The sequence below is a fragment of the Esox lucius genome, chromosome 1 (assembly GCF_011004845.1).
Source record: "Esox lucius isolate fEsoLuc1 chromosome 1, fEsoLuc1.pri, whole genome shotgun sequence".
NCBI lineage: Eukaryota > Metazoa > Chordata > Actinopteri > Esociformes > Esocidae > Esox > Esox lucius.
The window spans coordinates 26573965-26592308 of NC_047569.1; the positions used below are offsets into that span (position 1 = coordinate 26573965).

An 18344-nucleotide genomic window follows, 5' to 3' on the forward strand; every position below is an offset into this window, starting at 1 on the left:
CTTAAGTACAAGCCCTGATTCTCTCTGTTACTCTACAATGCTTTTAGATGCTTTTTTACATTTGAACTATAATGGAGTGTAACAGTAAGAGTGAGGACAAAAAAAGGACAAAAAAAGATCTATTAAGTTTTAGAAAAGAGATTGAGCAATTACACCCTCCATTTTCCAAGGGGCACCCTATTGCCTACATTGTGAGCTTGATACAAATTCAGTGCTGCTCCTCAGGGCCATACCATTTGGTTACTAGTGGTCTTGGTTGCCAGGAGCTGTAAAGTTAGACAGTGAAAAGCAGTTAGCTGGGTGCATACAGTACAGAGATGTAGCCGCTCACCACTTATTGTCAGTCTGGATAAGAACACCCGCTAAATGGATTGTTTGCATCTCAATTGTTCTAAGTGGTTATTGACTACTTTTGGCTACTGCACGTTGCCTCTGTGTTTACTGCACTGGGGGACACATGCAGGTGGTACGTTCCCTTATTGTACTTCATTATCCGTGTTTTCTGTGCATTACAGAACCACTACAGTTAGCCGTGAGTGCCTGTGTTAATGAAGTCTCCTTGTGTGCTGCTCTGCGGCTGCCTCATCCTTCTCCAACCGGGAGCTGTTTAGGGTGCCGTTTGGGTGACATCGTGCTTATACATTACAGATGACTCTGCTTTGGCAGGGACCCTCACAGTGGTTGGTGAGGTGTAATTTGGAGTAAGAGACACTATGGAGCTCTGTGGGCTCTATGACTGTCACCAACTGCTGAATAGTCAAAACCACTAAATGTGTTTCTGGCAAGCAAGTTATTATTGGCTGTCTCACTCATAACAAGAGGAGACACATTTTTTTTTATTTCCAGTGGTTTTGTTTAACTACATCAAATTCATAGCGCATTTATTTTGGCTTGAAAAATATTAATCAACTTAACATTTCTAGGGTAAACTGGCAACATGAAAACAGAAAGGGAATATTACTACATACCTAACAGTCACCTAGTTCCAGTACCCAAACATGCTAGAAAATATCCCTCCTTCAGACTGTGTGTGTGAGTGGGAGTAGCTAGGAGTAGGACAGCATGTACTTTAGATTGTCTGAATGTATCGTTGGGTGTGTGTGGGATTTCGCTGGCCCACATGAGGAAAAAAGCGAATTAATTCTTAGGGGTTGGATTTAGAGTAAACGATACAATTGGGGTTAGGGTTTAGGAATAATATATTTTTGAATTTTGAATGGGAATCAAATGCTAATTGATTCGGTGTGCAGTGGTGAAAGCACAACAGTGAGTAAGGGAAAAGAACAGAGAATGCACTGGAAGAGAGGAGAACAGGATAAGCGAGAGGAGAACAGGATAAGCAGAGAGCAAAGCAATGGAACAGCTGGGCTCCTGGCAGGCTGGCCCAACACCTCCTCTCCTCTTCTGCCTTTGTTCTGCAGCAGGGTAATCATGGGTGCTGCGAGCCTGCTTCCAGCAGATGGAATTTCAAGGCAAATTTCAGTCTATCATGATTGTGAGCCTTCATACCACAAACTGTATACACTGAGGAAGTTGTGAAACTTCTACAGTCAGGGTAGAGTTATGCAGTCATTCCTATAATGTATTTGATGATCTCTGCTTCAATATGCCGTGATTATCTCCGCAGTCTGGGATGATATTGGATGATATAGCTTGACGGTCGAATGCATGGGGGCTTATCACGCTTTTCTAAATTACATTTTAGGGGCTTGGAAATACAATAACATTACTAAAGTAGACCAACATTTTGTACAAAATAGCTTTGCCATCATAATCATCCTCATGTCATCAAATGTATTTTAGAAATATTGCAATGTCATTAGATAGCCAGTTTAATATAGCTAGCAATGTAAGTTTTAGCTAGCTGGAATTCAGTGAACCCCTCAATAGACAGATGCCACACCATGTGTAATGGATAAATGTGGATGCCATTATTCCACACCCCTTTGGGGTGGGAGGGTGAAGGAGTTAGTGAAAGGTGACTTCTCATGCTTGGTCAAAAGAGTAATGGAGGACTGTTCGCATACTTTTGTTTTTTCTATTGTTCTTATGTTTGTTTATCTCTCATCTGTTTACATTTCCATTGTTTTACCAAAAAGTAAATGAGGCAGTACTCTTTCTAGACATTTGTGTTCTGCCCATCTGTTTATGTACTCAGTATAAAAATATTTGAAACAGAAATGTATTGTATTTTCTAGCTACAGTAATATACTTTAGGCAAAAGGTTAATTAGCAATTGAATTTGCACAGAATATATCACTTTTCTCACTTTTCAAGGAGGCCGGGATCTTTGTTCGAGTGCCACAGCAGAAAGACATAAGGTTCTGGTCTTGGTTGGGGCTTTTGAGTGTGTGTGGGTGTGTGTACATGTCTGCGCGTGCGTGTGTGTGTGCACATGTCTGTGTGTGTGTGTGGATCTCTGTATGTGTGTGTGTGTGTGTGTGTGTGTGTGTGTGTGTGTGTGTGTGAATGTGTGTGTGTGGTGCGGCTGTAGGACAACTCCACTGTAGCCTAATGGATCCAACAGGCCCTGCCACCAGGCTGGGTCATACAGCCCTACTGTAGCTCTAATTGTATGATGCCAGATTAAGCCAAACACAAATTCACAAACCACGCACTAACTCAGCATAGTACTATGGCTTTATAGCTCTAACAATGTTTCTTATTCTTCTATTAAATGCTCTATTAAATATATAACGGTATGTGGAAAACACTTCTGGTTTCCCCCAATGGCAGACTGGCGAGGGATAAGGGTAAATGCATTTGGTTCTCCTAGCTAGACAGAGAGCTACCTAGCAGATCAAATATGTTTCTCCCTCCTTGTAGAGCATGGGAGAGAACAGAGAGGGAACAACGTTGCTGTGCTGCTGCCAGGGACTTTGAAACACACCATGGGGGAATACAGAATACAGGCCAGTTAGGAGCCGGCTTAAGGGAGAGAAGAAATACAGGGAGAAGATAAGTTTGTCTGGCAACACATCACTTCAGAGTTCAGTAATAAAGAGGCTGATGGCCTAAGAGGGTTCTTACACTCCAATAGTTTCATTTAGATGAACAAGACTTGTTGGCGATACATATTTTTAAAATCGTTTTAACAGTTTTTTAAATAGTTTTAACAGGTATGTAAACTGTCGCATATCACCTTCCGAGGTGACATGGGACACGTCTCTGACAGATTCTCCCTGCGGAAACTGAGGTCTAAAGACGATGTATCGCTCAGTGTGTGAAAGTGGAGACATATGAAATCTGGTCCTGCTCTAAGCATGAACAGAATCAGAACAATATGTTTGTTGTAGGGAAGCAACTAAAAACATCTCACACTGGCACCTCAAATGTTCTACTATCACCAGCCACAGCACTTTTTCAGTGGACACTAATGAGTTTATAGTCCTTCCAGGTCAGGAGTCTAGTTTAAGCGCTGCACAAACATGTGTTGAGCCTTACAACATACCTCTGGTCCAGCAAGAGTTTCTCCTTATGTGGTGTGAATAGAAATGAGTACTTACATATTCTATACATTTTAGTTAAATGACTTCATCATGAGGACATGTCGTCGGGACAGGCTGAGCATTAAACACTATTAGACACTGAAACAGAAAAAAGACCCACTGATTGGTTCTGACTTACAGAAGACGGCGAATGGTCGTGTTTGAGAGGATGTCAACGATTTCAGGCAACTTGCTGACTGCCTACAAGTCATCTTGCATCAGATCACTCTGTCTTGATTTACAATTGAGCGATTCCAGTTTTATTCCTATCAAACACGTACATTTGCCACTCCTCTGCAACAAGTTGTCACATTACATCTTTACCTTGTTCATGCACAAATGGCCAGTGTACTGACTAGTTAATGAAAAATGAACAAAACTAGTTACTAGAGTGAAGCTGGCAATGTAGTGCTATCAGTAGCCTGGACCTACACAACTCTACCTGTAGAAAAAAATTCAACTGTACAGCACGGACACTGGTCTAAAATTAGATCAAACATAAGTAGAATATATAATGTTATAATATTATAAATTATAATATTAACTGCCCATTTCTGGCCACCAAATCAAATTTGAAAACAAATCGGAAGGAGAATAAAATGTGCAGCTCTCCGTTGAATTTCCAATTACCAAAGTGGCCCTCGAGACAAAAGGTTTGCACACCCAGGGTCTAACCCACAGTCAAGCAAGACATTGACAGAATATACACACACACACACACACACACACACAGCCAGAGCACATGTGGCCGCTAATTATAGAAAATGGCCCAGTTAAAGACTAAAGAAAATATGAACACAGCTACTTTGTTAAACGGCCACAATATATGCTCTGGGCAGCACTGTGCAAATGGAAAACATGCCTCATTGGTCAAATCAAAGAGTTAAAAAAAATTACTTTTAAGTGTTAATAACCTGTTTGCACCAATTGATTTCACATTGCTAAAAGGGAAACTCTTCCCTGCACTCGGGGTCCTATTGAGAAGTACCGATGCCTTTAACCATCAGTCTGAGCCTCTATTTCACAGAAGGTTATTAAAGTCCTGACATCTCCCAAGTTTAAGGGTAAACAATCTGAAATAAAGGCCAGCATGAAGCATAGTGAACATTATAGAAGGCACTGCTCACAGAAGAAACAACCCCACATGGCCAATTCACTACGAATCTGTTTCATCTCCTGAGTCAAGGATCTGTTGTAAATGGTCCCCTATAAACTATATACAGTAGAGTACTTTTGACAAGAGGCCTATGGGACATCCTATGTGCCCTGGTAAAAAAGAGTGCACTTACTAGGGTACAGGATAACATTTGGGATGCGTCCCTTATATTGAGAGCCATCCAGTCCATCCAACTGGTCATCATTGAATACCCAAGCCTATTAACTACAATCATAAGAGATAACCAAAGATAGGACACAAGAGCATAGGCGCCGATTTATGTTTTCCTCCGTGGGTGCTCATAGGCGCACGCCATTTATATATATATATTTTTTGTGGGTGCTCGCTATTTTCCGTGGGTGCTCGAGCCCCGGAGCACCCACGGTATCGGTGCCTATGCACAAGAGTATGTTTTTTAATGGGATATTTGTTCATGCAATAATCACACATGCAAGCACTGTATTTATTCTGTTGTAAATCGTAATCGTACTTTATTTAATCTTGGACAAACTTTAGCCTTGAGAGATGTTTGACAAAGCACAAGCCCAAAGATATTACCCTGATTATTCCTGTATCTCTTCAAAACACTAAGTTCCAATAAGTAAAAATATGCCTCTGATCCCTTCTTTATCAGGTCTAAGACTTGATCTGACACACAATCTGGGTTCCAAATGGCACCCTATTCCCTACATGTGCACTACATTAGAACTGCGCCCATAGGATACACGGCATATAATAAGCAATTAGGTTCCATCTAAGATACAAACAGAATAATAAACACTATTCACCAGCCTAGACTATATGATAACAAATTCTGAAAATCAGCTCCAAATTCCATTTAAAGAATCCAGCTAATTCCAATAAAACTTCTGGGCTTTGGAGAGCTGAGCATTTGGCTGGGAAGGAAGCACAGGACAAGTTGAGGAGCCAGAGTCTCTCCACAAAGGAAACCACAGAGTGAATTTGAATTCATACACAAAAAATGGTTCCATAAGGTTTCTTCGACTTCCCCTTTAGGAGAACACATTATTGTTCCAGGTTGAACCTTTTCTTTAACGGTAGAACTTTTGGTTCAAATTAAAACTATTTTGGGTTCCAGGTAGAACCTGGGTACTACATTAAATATTACCTATTATTAGATGAAAAGCATGAATAAATCAACAACCATGTGAATACTGGATATGGAGGCCTGTCTGAAACCCAGCTGTCCTATTTCAAGTGCTACATTTCTGTTGACTGTGGTAATGCGGACCAGAGAGGGAATGTGTCCAAAATGGCACAGCTTTATGCAGGAATGAGCCATGGTCAAAAATAGTGCACTGATAATAAAAGAATAGGATATTATTTGGGCCGCAGACAAAGTGCTTCCACAGGGGCAGGTATAAGGAACAGGGAAAGCCATCACCGTCATAAAGCTCTGATGTGCGTGCCGGGCCTTCCCTGGCCATAGCAAACACACACAGCATTGGAAAAACACACTGCCTTCTTTCATCATGAGGCCACCACAAACACAAACACACAACACACAACACCCATCCAGGAAAGGCAGGATCATCTCTTTCTCCCGTGGACAGAAACAGAAACATAGGGACCTGGCTGTGGTGTTTGTGTAAGACGCCCTGCAAGCGAACAGAGGAAAACATGCACTCCCCTGGCCTTTGAACATGATCCTGTCTGAAGTAATGTTGCTGTGGTTCTGTGGGTGCATTGGGGCAGTTGCATCATTAGAAACAGATGGACACCGTGATCAGAGAGAGGTGCTGCGGGGAGTCTTCTGACCACAGATCAGCTGAGAGAGACTGTACAGTAGGATATGGTTCTGTTTTAGATGATTGTCTGATATTTCAGCCCTACAGGGCCTACCGTTTGTGTCTTACTAACATGACCTACAATTTAATATGAATATTCTATTCCAACCCTAACGTAAAAGAAATGTCAGAACAACGATGTGCATTCCAGCGGCATTGCTTTGGGCTTCCCATACGACTAGGTACCTCTGCAACTTCAACTGGCTATTAAGCCTGTTATTTGAAGTTATCTGCTGGGTCATCTTAGCTAGATCGGTCTGTTGTTATTTTCTTGCATCTCCTGAAGGCGAACGCATCAACAACCATGGACTGCGTAGTTGACAAACTGTTTGTGTAATACTCTCTTGACACATGTTCAGCTGATCATGCCTTGATGTATCACAGCATAACTACAGTCTACACATCCAATAGGCCTATAAACACCTAGCTGTAGGGAGTGGAGTCTGTGTGTGTATTCGTGTACTGAACACACCCCTTACCCTTGGTCCATGATGAATATAACAGGTCTGAATCAGGCCATGGCCTCACTGGCAGAAAAGCCTCCCTGGCCAATTCATCTAGTGAGCAGACGCTTCACAAAATTCCATCTTAAGGGGAACATTCTCTGTTATACCAAGGCAAGGCAAATAATGAGAAGAGAGTCAGAACTACTACACTCTTAAAAACATGTTTTCAAAATGGTTATTTGCTGATTTGATCTGATTAAGCCTTTTTGAGGCAATGCATTCAACTAAAAGTCATTAGAAATGTTTTTGTAAAAAATACTAATTAAATGATTCTTTCAAGTCTCAAAAGGGATCTACTTTCCTGAAATGTAAGTTTTAATATCTTTTACATGTTTATCAGTTGTTTGATAAGTTGTATGATACACAAAGACAAATAAGTGCAATACAGTTTTCTAAACTAGTTTAACAATACGTTAGTAGTGGAATTGATTGCACCCACAATGAGATAGTTATTCCTGTTTTAATGAGTGACATAGTCTCAATATGCAATCTTCCCTAACTAGGCAGTCATTTTGAAAGCAAGCAGCAAATAACGTTTAGATCTTAGAATATTTTTTGGGGGGGATAAACCCTTTATAGGACAGGTGTTCTTAGCCTAGGCGTGGACTTTCCATTTAGCAAAATGTTTTACTGATCTATTCTAGAACCACACATAAATCTGCAACAATTTAGGATGGAAACACTTTTCCAAAGGATGTCTACAATTCAGTGCACTTAGAAACAGATTTGTTCATATTTTGTCTCCATGTCATTCATAAGCTGATTTAGGACAAATAAATTGTTGAGGAGTCAAAGAAATTGGACTTTGCTTGGGAACTAATTTAATATAATGCGTGACTGTTGAATATAATCACTTTCTGTGAAGGAGAATGTGCACAAAAGATTATTATCTTACAAAAAGAGTGCCTGTCTGTCCTTTGATAGTGGAAAGGAAATAGTACAAGCCATGACTGTTTTACATTACAGGGATGGCATAATCATGCACACAGCAGCTTCTACTCTAAAATCAACTGGATGCTCCATACCACTCTGCTTTTTATCTCTAGTGATATCTGGGAACTGGACAGCTAGTGATTTTTTTAGGGCCAACTAAAAATGTCTAGAAAAAAATATATAAATATAAGCATACATATTAGATTGTATATAATATAATGTGATATCTAGGCCCTTCTCTTTCCAGTTTTCTGCCTGTGTTGTCACAAACTTCCTGTCAAAAACAACAACAGAAATGTTATAGTATCTTTGCTGTATTAAACCCAAGTAGACACGTCCATCAATGGCTGAGCTGGACACTTTCAATATACTTTCATAATGTAGCTGACTACCAATGTTATACTGCAGATACTCTCCACACAATGTACAGTATGGTATGTAGAAAGTCTCGACTATGCTGTCCTGTTATGTTCATTTATCTCAATATGATATATTATAAACTCTCTATCCTCAACACCAGCCCAGGCAACAAGGGACACTGCTAATAGAGTGAAATAATTACTTCATCATAGATCTGTTGGGATTTGACTGATGACATAATCCTTGGATTGTCATAAAGCTCCTCTGAGGTTTAGGGCTGGGGTTTCATTCAACAATTCTGCAGATTTCCTTCTCTGTTTTCTTTGTAAACCTAAACTATATATTTCTCTTCAGTCCAGCCACTCTGCTGAGAATTGCTTTGCCACAACTCGTTCCTTGGCATAAGACTCCAGTGATTGGAAAACATCAGATTTAACAAATTCCTGCTTGCAATATCATATTGAGGAAATTAATAAGCCAATCATCAAAGAACTCTTAGACAATGCACCTAGCGTACATGTCTCTCAGTGATATAACCCAGGCTTTAGCTCAGTCAGCTAACAGACTTCTAGCATGCACTTGAGTTGATCTGTGCTCAATCCCAGCTGGGAATGTGGAATTTCACTGATATAACACATTTGTAAATCCTGTCCAGCGAGAGCTAATGACTGCCATTGTTGCCTTGACTATTATACAATTGTTATCAGTGACCAAGAATGTGTCATATCCCTCCCCTCACCATTGATCTCGTGTGATGTGGCGAAGAACGTGTTGCATGGCACTCTAACACAACACTGACACAACGGAGGGAAAACCTCAACATTGTGTTGACCTGATGAATGGGCAGAGATAGAAGGGAGGAACATCAGTAAAGTGGTATTCCAGACAGCGCTCCAGGACAATGCAAAAGGAGGAGGAGCTGGATGCTGCTGGTGTAATCACTCTAGGGCACCATGGAAACCAGCATACTAACAAAAAGAGTCTGAGTCCAGAATGGCACCTTATTTGCTCTAGTGGCCAACTTTTGACCAGAGCCCAACAGATAGAGCATAATGGTGTATGAGCCTCAGAAACGTATGGGTTCTGGTCAGAAATAATGCACCATGAAAAGAGTAAGGGGCCTTTTGGGGAGGAAATGTACCGTTTAGGGATATGGAACCCAACTGAGTTTAAATGAATTAATTAGACATTAGGGAAAACTTGTAAGAAACACTTTAAGTCCTAATGAACAGGGCCCTGCTGACACTAATGAATAACTACCACCACCTCCTGGCAACTGTCAGTATGTAGTAGTCTACGGGACAGTGAATTATGACACAATGGCACAGCATTACACCACCGCCAACAATAGAATTCCATGGATAAATCAATTTGGGAGGAATTTTTCTGTAGCTAGTGGGGAACAAACCAAATGGCACCCTAGATAGTGCATAACTTTTGAGTAGGATGTAATTTGGGAAGCACACAAATGAACAGACACCCTAGGCTGAGTTCACACAGGCATCTCAATTTGAATCTTTAACTCATCTGCATTTTGACCAAACACATCAAACAAACAAAATCTGATATTTTTTAGAGCTGGTCTGATTTGTCAAAACACCAATTAGTGAACATTATGATTTGAAGCTGACTTATTCATCATTCCTGCCATGTGGTTAGGTGGTTGCCGACACTTTGGCTGTGTTTACACAAGCAGTGCAGTTCCGCAAAAAAAATTAAAAAGTTATATATTTGTTTTGATATTCTTCAAATAATAACTACATTTCAGATCTGACTGGTCAAAAGACCAAATAGTGGAAAAGATTAGATTATGGCTGCCTGTCTAAACAAAATCCTATAAATGATTTTAGAATATCTTAAAATATGTAAATTAGCAAAGTAAAGATAACTAGACCTAATACTGTAAAATACTGTATAGTTTGATCAGATGTTATCAAAGTGTCATTCTTTGTTAGCATATCACTCATTTACACATAACTTAAAACAATCCATGTTTGCAAATAATGTTTTTTTCAGTTAAGTTAATAATGTTTAAATAGCCTAAACAGTTCAGAATCTCAACTGGAGCCATTAGAGTAATAAGTGATCTGTGTAGAGGACATTTGCTTTTGTCTTTTATAGCATACATTGCAATATAATATAGGGCCCATAAATACATATCAATCTTTTTCTCTCCATTTGAAATGAAAGAAGTGTTTGCTCCCGCGGAGCTGAGAGCAGAGCATGGAAGAGCAGAGAGAAGAGAGCAGCACTCTGTCAGGAACAGATGGTTTGGGTTAGAATGAGAATCTGTTTTCAGGGTTACGTTCTGCCGCTCCACCGTACTGCCTGCCTGTCGATAGCAGTTTCAACAGTGGGGATAATCATTACATAACGTGACTAGACCTGAACATCACTGACAGCCGTCTGTCCATGGGTCCGGCTAAGTTCTCTGATAACATCCAGTCAAACATTATTGTTTGATGGGATACGTGGTAACTGCATGCTATCCTTTACGAAATAAGTTTCCAGTAAGAGTGCAAAATAATCGCAGTCGAAGTGCAGTAGGCTATAACTGTAATAGACAATGTTGAAAATTCTGCTTCCAAAATAACAATGTTTCTTTACTGCAGTCATCTTGCAGTGTAATAGCCTACTAACGTCGGATACAATGTTGTATAGCCTACCGCAGTCATTAAAGTTTAAAAACGGCAACTTTTATTTGTCAGGTACAGTCCCTATAAAGTCAAATACAGAAGTGATTAACGAAATGTGTGGAAATGTAGTACATTACACAAACAATGCAGTTTCATGTTTGTACATATGTCATTCTTTTTTTAAATAAACAAATAGCAAATAAAAAGTTTTTATAAAAAAATGTGTCCTCAACCGTAGGCCTGTGTATGAATAAATCAATGAGTGTCCAGGCACCAAATATAATTTGTTAAGGCAGATGCACATTCTTTTTGTAACTTTTCCTGTAACTCCAATGCAACTAATCATTCTATTAGCCTATATAAGTAGGCCTATAAACAAATAGCAAGTGTATCACCATTGATGTTTTCAGTGAGGTGAGATAGACGTTTGACAGTAGTAGAACACCGCTAGAACTTACATTCATCTGATCCGTCTCTACTTCTGAGCGCACACACGTCCGTTAGAAGAGAAACAACTATAGCGGCCGACTCTTTCAACCAAATCTCTTGTGAAGTAAAAAGAAAAGTCAAGTCAAAACCCTGCTAAATTATATCCATATTCGAAAGAACGAGGTGTATCCTTGATAAAGTGCTATTATTTCGTTGGTGAAAGCGTTTTCCCTCCAGTAAACTCCTGTGATTTCTTCAGTACCCTGTTGTCAGGTAACCGGAATGATTCAAAACCACTTTTTCCGCGACCGTTTCCTTTATGCCAGCCTATATCATTAAAATATTGTAATCAGGGCGTTATCAACTAATCGGCATCGGGACAGCATCCACACTAACGCTTACTGGACTGTCCAGAAGCGGAGCCGCTGGTGCTGCCTCTATCCAGCGGAATGAAACCCGACACCTCACTATTGCTATGAACCGCCCTCCTTAAGATTGGGCTAATTTATTCAACACGTGAAGAAGTGTACGGTTATGTTGCTTGACAGCGCCGTGATAGAGAGGGAGCCACTGAGAAAGCAACGAGGTAGAATTTTCTGAGCTCTGGTGCCACCAGGCTATGTAAAAGGGAAGTGTAACTAAGCAAATGCACCAAAGTTTTTGGCTTCTTTTACCTGACTTACAGTAATCTTCCTATCTATCTAGTACAGGGAAGTTAGTCGTTTTTAAAACAGCGATTCATGTTATTAATTAGCAACATATAGCATATAACTTACAGGTAATTCCAAAATATAGTTGAAGTTTAAGTTTTAGGCCCATTCGCTGTAAGTAGTACGCAGTTGCGCGTGTAGCCTATACTCCGCCGTAAACATGGTTGTTGTTTGTCTTGGAGGCAGATATGTCCCGAAGTCAGAAATTGTTTGTGGTTAGTTGAGTAATTGGAGATTGGAGCTCACTTCCGAAATCTGAAATCACTCAATTCAAGTTAGAAATTAAAACGGTAAGTGTTAAGGTTACAGTTAAGGGTAGGGACAGGCACAAAACCTGAGTTGTATATATAGTGGACCACCGACTATTTTTCTGAGATAAGTGACTGACTAAAGACTGCATATCTGCTCTACATGATCAGTAAATAGAGAGACTGAACTGCAGGATCAATAAATGGAGAGAGTGCATCTTTCCAGTGCATTTTTCCAGTGGGGTAATGTCAAGGAAAAAAATGCAGGGGATTAAATAATCTGGACAGATAAAATCTAACCAATTTGAAAGTGCATTTGCGTTTAAAGTGATATTGCCTTCATTATCCTGAGTTTCTTTTAAGCGTTTCAAACAAAAAGCTGTTGAGGGGCCAAAGAAATGGCTTATTAAAACACGAGTCACTAAAACCGGGGCAAGTTTTCTCACAGAGCATTCAGTTTGAAATGCAACCACTGCCCTGTCCACTGAGTTAATCAATCATATTAACAACTGCCTTCAGGGCAGTTCTTCCTCCACTATAGTACTTGTTTGCGTTAGAGAAACTGCTGTGCTACTTGCAGATTCCACCTATCCACAACTCAAAAACAATAATAAATTAACAGGAACAAACACGATAGGGTTTCACCAGTGAACTGCTAAAACCCAAGCAAGAATACGAACGTGAAGTACAAAAGTACTAAATGTTTTACATGAATACAAGTCTAGTAGCATGTGCAGTGATGTGTGTAGCATGAAAGTGTGTGTGTGTGTGTTTATGGCCTGCATCTATGTGTGGCTGATTGGTGGGTGACTACATGTGTGCTAAGGCTCAGAAAGCTAGTGCAGGTGATCATTCCAGTTCAAGTGTTCAGCAGAATGACCGCTCATGGATCAAAATGGTATCTAAACCTGCTAGTCCACAGGGTTCAAATCAGTTGTTCTCTGCTTGCAGCACAAGGTCCTACAAGCAATCTGTGGAGGGAGCTTTCAGTTCTTAACATTTGTGCCTTTTTGCTCAGAGTTGTGTTTGTCCATGTCAAATTACTGGGTGAGGTGGATGCGGAGGACTCAACTTCTGACATTGATGAAGAGTTGTCCTGGAACCAAAATACCAAGACACATCCATAGTGCCCCTGGGTTCAGAGTCAGAAGAAGGTGTAGTTGCCAATCCTCAAAGCCTGTGGTTGGAAAGTCCAGAGCCCAGTTGCAGAGTTCACTGTCAAGACCAAGGGCTTTAAAACTTGGTGAAAAGCTTTGAAGGAAGAGAAGTGTTGAATGCTGAACTGTAGTAGTAAATTAGCAGCATTGTCAGACAGTGCAGGTGTTTCTCTGGTCCAGATGGTTTGAAAGAGGATGATTAGATAATACCAGGGATCAGCTCCAGTGACCTCCATGATAAGTTTGACTCTCCTCTGAGAACAGCAGGGTTTTTCCTAAACAATATAAGGCATGTAAGACTTCAAAGGGAATATTTTCTGTTACATGTTGGACGCCCAGAAAGACACACCCTTGAAAGAGAGGCTAAAAGAACAGAGAGAAGAAAGAGCAATGGGTTATGTCCCAAATGGTGTCTTATTCTCTAAAGTGCACTATGTTTTACTATAGGCCTGACAGTCTGCTGCTTGGTTGAGAGAGGTACATGTTATAGACAAATCCAGTCATTTCTCCAATAATTTCTCCAGTCATTTTTCCAGTCATTTTTGGAACCAAAATGGCACAGTATTCCTAATTCATTGGTTAATATAGATAATAGAGTGGTTAAATAGATATAATAGAGTACCATTCAGGACTCCGATGGTGTTGCAGCTCCATGTTCCTCTTCCAATCTTCTCTCTGACAGAACCATGCTTATATACCCAAAAGATCCTGAGCTATGGCCTTGGATCACATTCTGGTGGTATCAATCAATTAAAACAGCTGAATTAAGACCCGCATTTTTCAAAACCCTAAGCATAAAACAAATGCCTATTTGAAAACACTATTTTCTCTAATACTTATCTTAACCATTTAACGCTACTCCAAATCTTACCTCTAAATCTAAACCTAAATTTAACTCCAAAGCCTAAACCTAGTCCATAACCCTAATTTTAACCCCCTACTCTAACACTTCTATTGCATGTCACAGGTATTCATTGTTACATATGTTATAATGCAGGCATGCTAGTCGTGTGGCGTGTGGGAAAAGGCAGCCCCAGATTGCTTTGACTGCAAAACAACGGGCATTTCATTGGATGAATGTCTATCCGTAAAATATTCCAGCAAAAAAGAGCGATAGGGATATTTAGTGGAATGGGAATGTGTGTAAGAGAATTCACTTCCATTCGCGACCAATGGTGAATTTGAGAGAGCACCGAAACCTGCAGAGTTCTGCATAACATTTCATTGTGAAAAAAATCAATAATCTGCTTTCACAATAATTTACAGCTCTTAAAAATGAAAACACATTTCCGGCGCCACACTAAAGCCTCAATCAGACCTGCAGCGTCAATGAACTGTGATACACCGGAAGTTATTCATTTCAAATGGAACGCTGCAAATTGCTTGCTGCATTGCAGTACAGAAGCAGTTGCGGAACGTTGGGTCTTTTATATGCGTTGGATTTATCCAACGTATGCCTCAAATAACTTTTTTTGCACTTATAGAAAACTTTTTCTTATAAAAGTTGACAGCCTATAATATAATCTCCCTCTAAAAGTTAAAGCTTGGAGGTTATTATAATTCTAATAGTCAAGATATCGATAGGCTCATTCAAAAATGAGACCAATGGTTGAGATATTTTGGGGACTTGATGCAAGAGCTTAGGCTTGTAGGAGAGGAACTTCGTAGCTACTTTCGTCTGGACCATAGCCAATACAATCAACTGTTCCAGGTGGTAGGACCACGGACCAAAATGGACAAGTAGCGCGAGTTCATTTGTCAAGTTGAACGCCTGGTCCTTTGTTTCCGGTTAGAAAAATGTCATTGATGTGTAGTGTTTATTACCGTATCTGAAATTAGGAACTAATATATCTAAAGTAAAGGGTTTGTAATAAAGCCCGTTATTTAACCTGCTTTCACAATCTTTATTGCATTGAGTTTGTGATAAATGGGACTGATAGAAAGATGAATATATACCATATGGCTGTTAGCAAGCTACTATCTAGCCAATAATTGGTAGCCTATGTATGATTTTCTCAATTTTATAAAAAGCAGCATGCAACATCTGTGGATAATCAGTGCGTTAGGAGTAGTTGCGTAGCTGCACAAAATGTTCTGCAAGCTTTCTGCTTTGACGCGGTAGGTGTGATCGAGGCATATGACTGTGTGTGCAATCAAGTGCATGCTTGCGCTGCGCTGGATTTCTCCTTTACCAGTCTGATTCTCTGCTCTATTGACGATGAATGAAACTTGCTCGGGAGTCAGGTTCCCGCAACATTTGGCCTCAATCTGACGCCATACATACATACCCAGTCCTAGATGATGCATGTATAGTTATCTACTCGACGCATAATTCTCAGAACAATGATAGGCAATAGGCCTACCTGGTGTTATATACGTTTATTTGTCAAATGCAACGAACAACACCGCCAGGACGAGTTGCACCGAATAACTTTTACAATAATTGTTTAATAGATTAGGAAACTATTTGTTAGATAGCGCTACCTAAAATGGCGCTACCTTCAAGATAAAACTTTAAATGGAATTTACCACGACATTTGTGGAGAAAGGTGTGTTGGGAAGCACTCTGCCAAAGGACGATTATTTGTATATTTCCATACAGGTAGGGTATGTGATTCTCCTTGCTTTGCATCTCTGATAATTGTGTTCATTGGTTATCATTGGCTGCTGACGTCATTTACTTTAAGCCAAGAGTGCTGGTTTATAATCACAGTTATTTCTTTCATTTGCATTTTGAAAATCCATCACTGGTGGCCGTAATAATCGCAGGTTACAAATGTGGACAGGTAACTGTAACATAAAATTAAAACAAAAACTACCCAACCCTGGAAGTAACTTTTTATCTATGTCACAATTTATATTCAAGCACAATAGCAGAAACAGCCTATTTCATTGTAAATGCCAAACACAAAATTGCAACTTAATGGTAAACTACACCCCACTAAACTGTCCATTAGATTGCTGGGTTGAGGGTCCTCGTTAACTAGCTGTGAAACACATTATTGTGTTTGGACTGTAAACAAGCATACATCACTACATATTTGTTCTATTCGCTACATTACCTGGCTAATATGTACGGTACGCAGCCAAGTTATTTTATGTGCCTCTTCTCCCTAGTCAGTACCAACAACCTGTCAGAGCCTTGCACTGAGGGGACCTTTACTCAAAACAGACTCCTCAACCTGGAACCACTCAGGACTGGACTGTGTACAGACTAAATGTCCTGTGTCCTAGATGGCACCCTATTCTCTACATCATGCACTACTTTGGAGCAGAACTGTTTTGAACCCCTGTATGTAGCCCCTGCTAAGAAGTGGTACACTATGTTGGGAATGGAGTATCTTTCCAGACACAACTTAAATGGACTAGCTAGCCTCCTCCTCACAGGATACGATTAGGGAGGATCAGTGCATGGCTCAGTTAAAACAGGAAGTAACCACGCTTGTGTAAAAGAGCAACAGCAGCATCAGATAAATCTCCTGTTTGGTTTGTTGTTTGTTTGCTAGTTTGACAGCTATCAGATTGTAAACATTGGTTCTGCATTGTGGTTGAACACTAGAGGGAAGTAACATAACTAAATATTCTCGGCTCTGTCCCCCTGTCTCCCTTTATGTCTCATCTGTGTCTCAATTCAACTCATAGGTGCCTTACTGGAATAGGGAAAGGTTTTTCCTGTGCCAAAGCAAGTGGAAGAAAAAAACTGAAAGAAATAGGACATTAACCATAGTTTAGTTTAAAGACAATGACAACATTTAAAAAGTATATTTGGATAGCAGTGAAAAAGTTATAGAATATTGTTGGAATAGTAGAATGTGTGAATGATGGGGGCATAAATTGACAAATAATATACATGGTGTTCGTGACCCACTGGTGCATCTTTACTAGCCCTTTAGTTAAGTTAGGGTCAAATTGACCCGTTTTAAGACTTTGATTTGTCTAAAATACCATTTAGGTTATTTTGATCTGCATGAAACTTGATGACATCCTCAATATTGTTTTTATGAACATATAAAACGAAAGGCGACCGAATGTTACAGTTTCAAGCGCCTCTAAAAAAAATTGTTACATTCGTAAAGTTACGGTCAAAATGACCCGGTGGTGGAGAATAGATGAAAATGCTTGTTGAACATCCTGCTGAGTGCAGATAGAGAGTGGAAACTAGACCTTACTACACCTCACTACACCGCACTACACTATACTACACCTTACTATACCTTACGACACCTTACTACACCTTACTATACCTCACTACACCGCACTACACCGCACTACACTATACTACACCTTACTATACCTTACGACACCTTACTACAACTTACTATACCTTACTACACCTCACTATTCCTCACTACACCTTACTACACTATACTACACCTTACTATACCTTACGACACCTTACTACAACTTACTATACCTCACTACACCTTACTACATCTCACTAAACCTCACTACTCCTCACTACACCTTACTACACTATACTACACCTCACTACACCTTACTACACCGCACTACACTATACTACACCTTACTATACTTCACTACACCTTACTACACCTCACTACTTCTCACTACACCTTACTACACTATACTATACCTTACGACACCTTACTACAACTTACTATACCTTACTACACCTCACTACTCCTCACTACACCTTACTACACTATACTACACCTTACTATACCTTACGACACCTTACTACAACTTACTATACCTCACTACACCTTACTACATCTCACTACACCTCACTACACCTCACTACACCTTACTACACTATACTACACCTCACTACACCTCACTACACCTTACTACACCTCACTACACCTCACTACACCTTACTACACTTTACTATACCTTACGACACCTTACTACACCTTACTAAACCTTACTACACCTCACTACTCCTCACTACA

General features: G+C 40.0%; 1 protein-coding gene across 1 annotated transcript in view; it reads right to left on the reverse strand.

Moving 5' to 3' along the window:
* The window catches only part of dchs1a (dachsous cadherin-related 1a), a 126924-nt gene extending 115185 nt beyond the window's left edge, over window positions 1–11739 (reverse strand). Inside the window, exon 1 of the mRNA XM_010870521.4 lies at window positions 11346–11739. The gene's annotated coding sequence lies outside the window, so the exon portion shown is untranslated. The remainder of the gene's footprint in view (window positions 1–11345) is intronic.
* Window positions 11740–18344: the final 6605 nt, after the last annotated feature.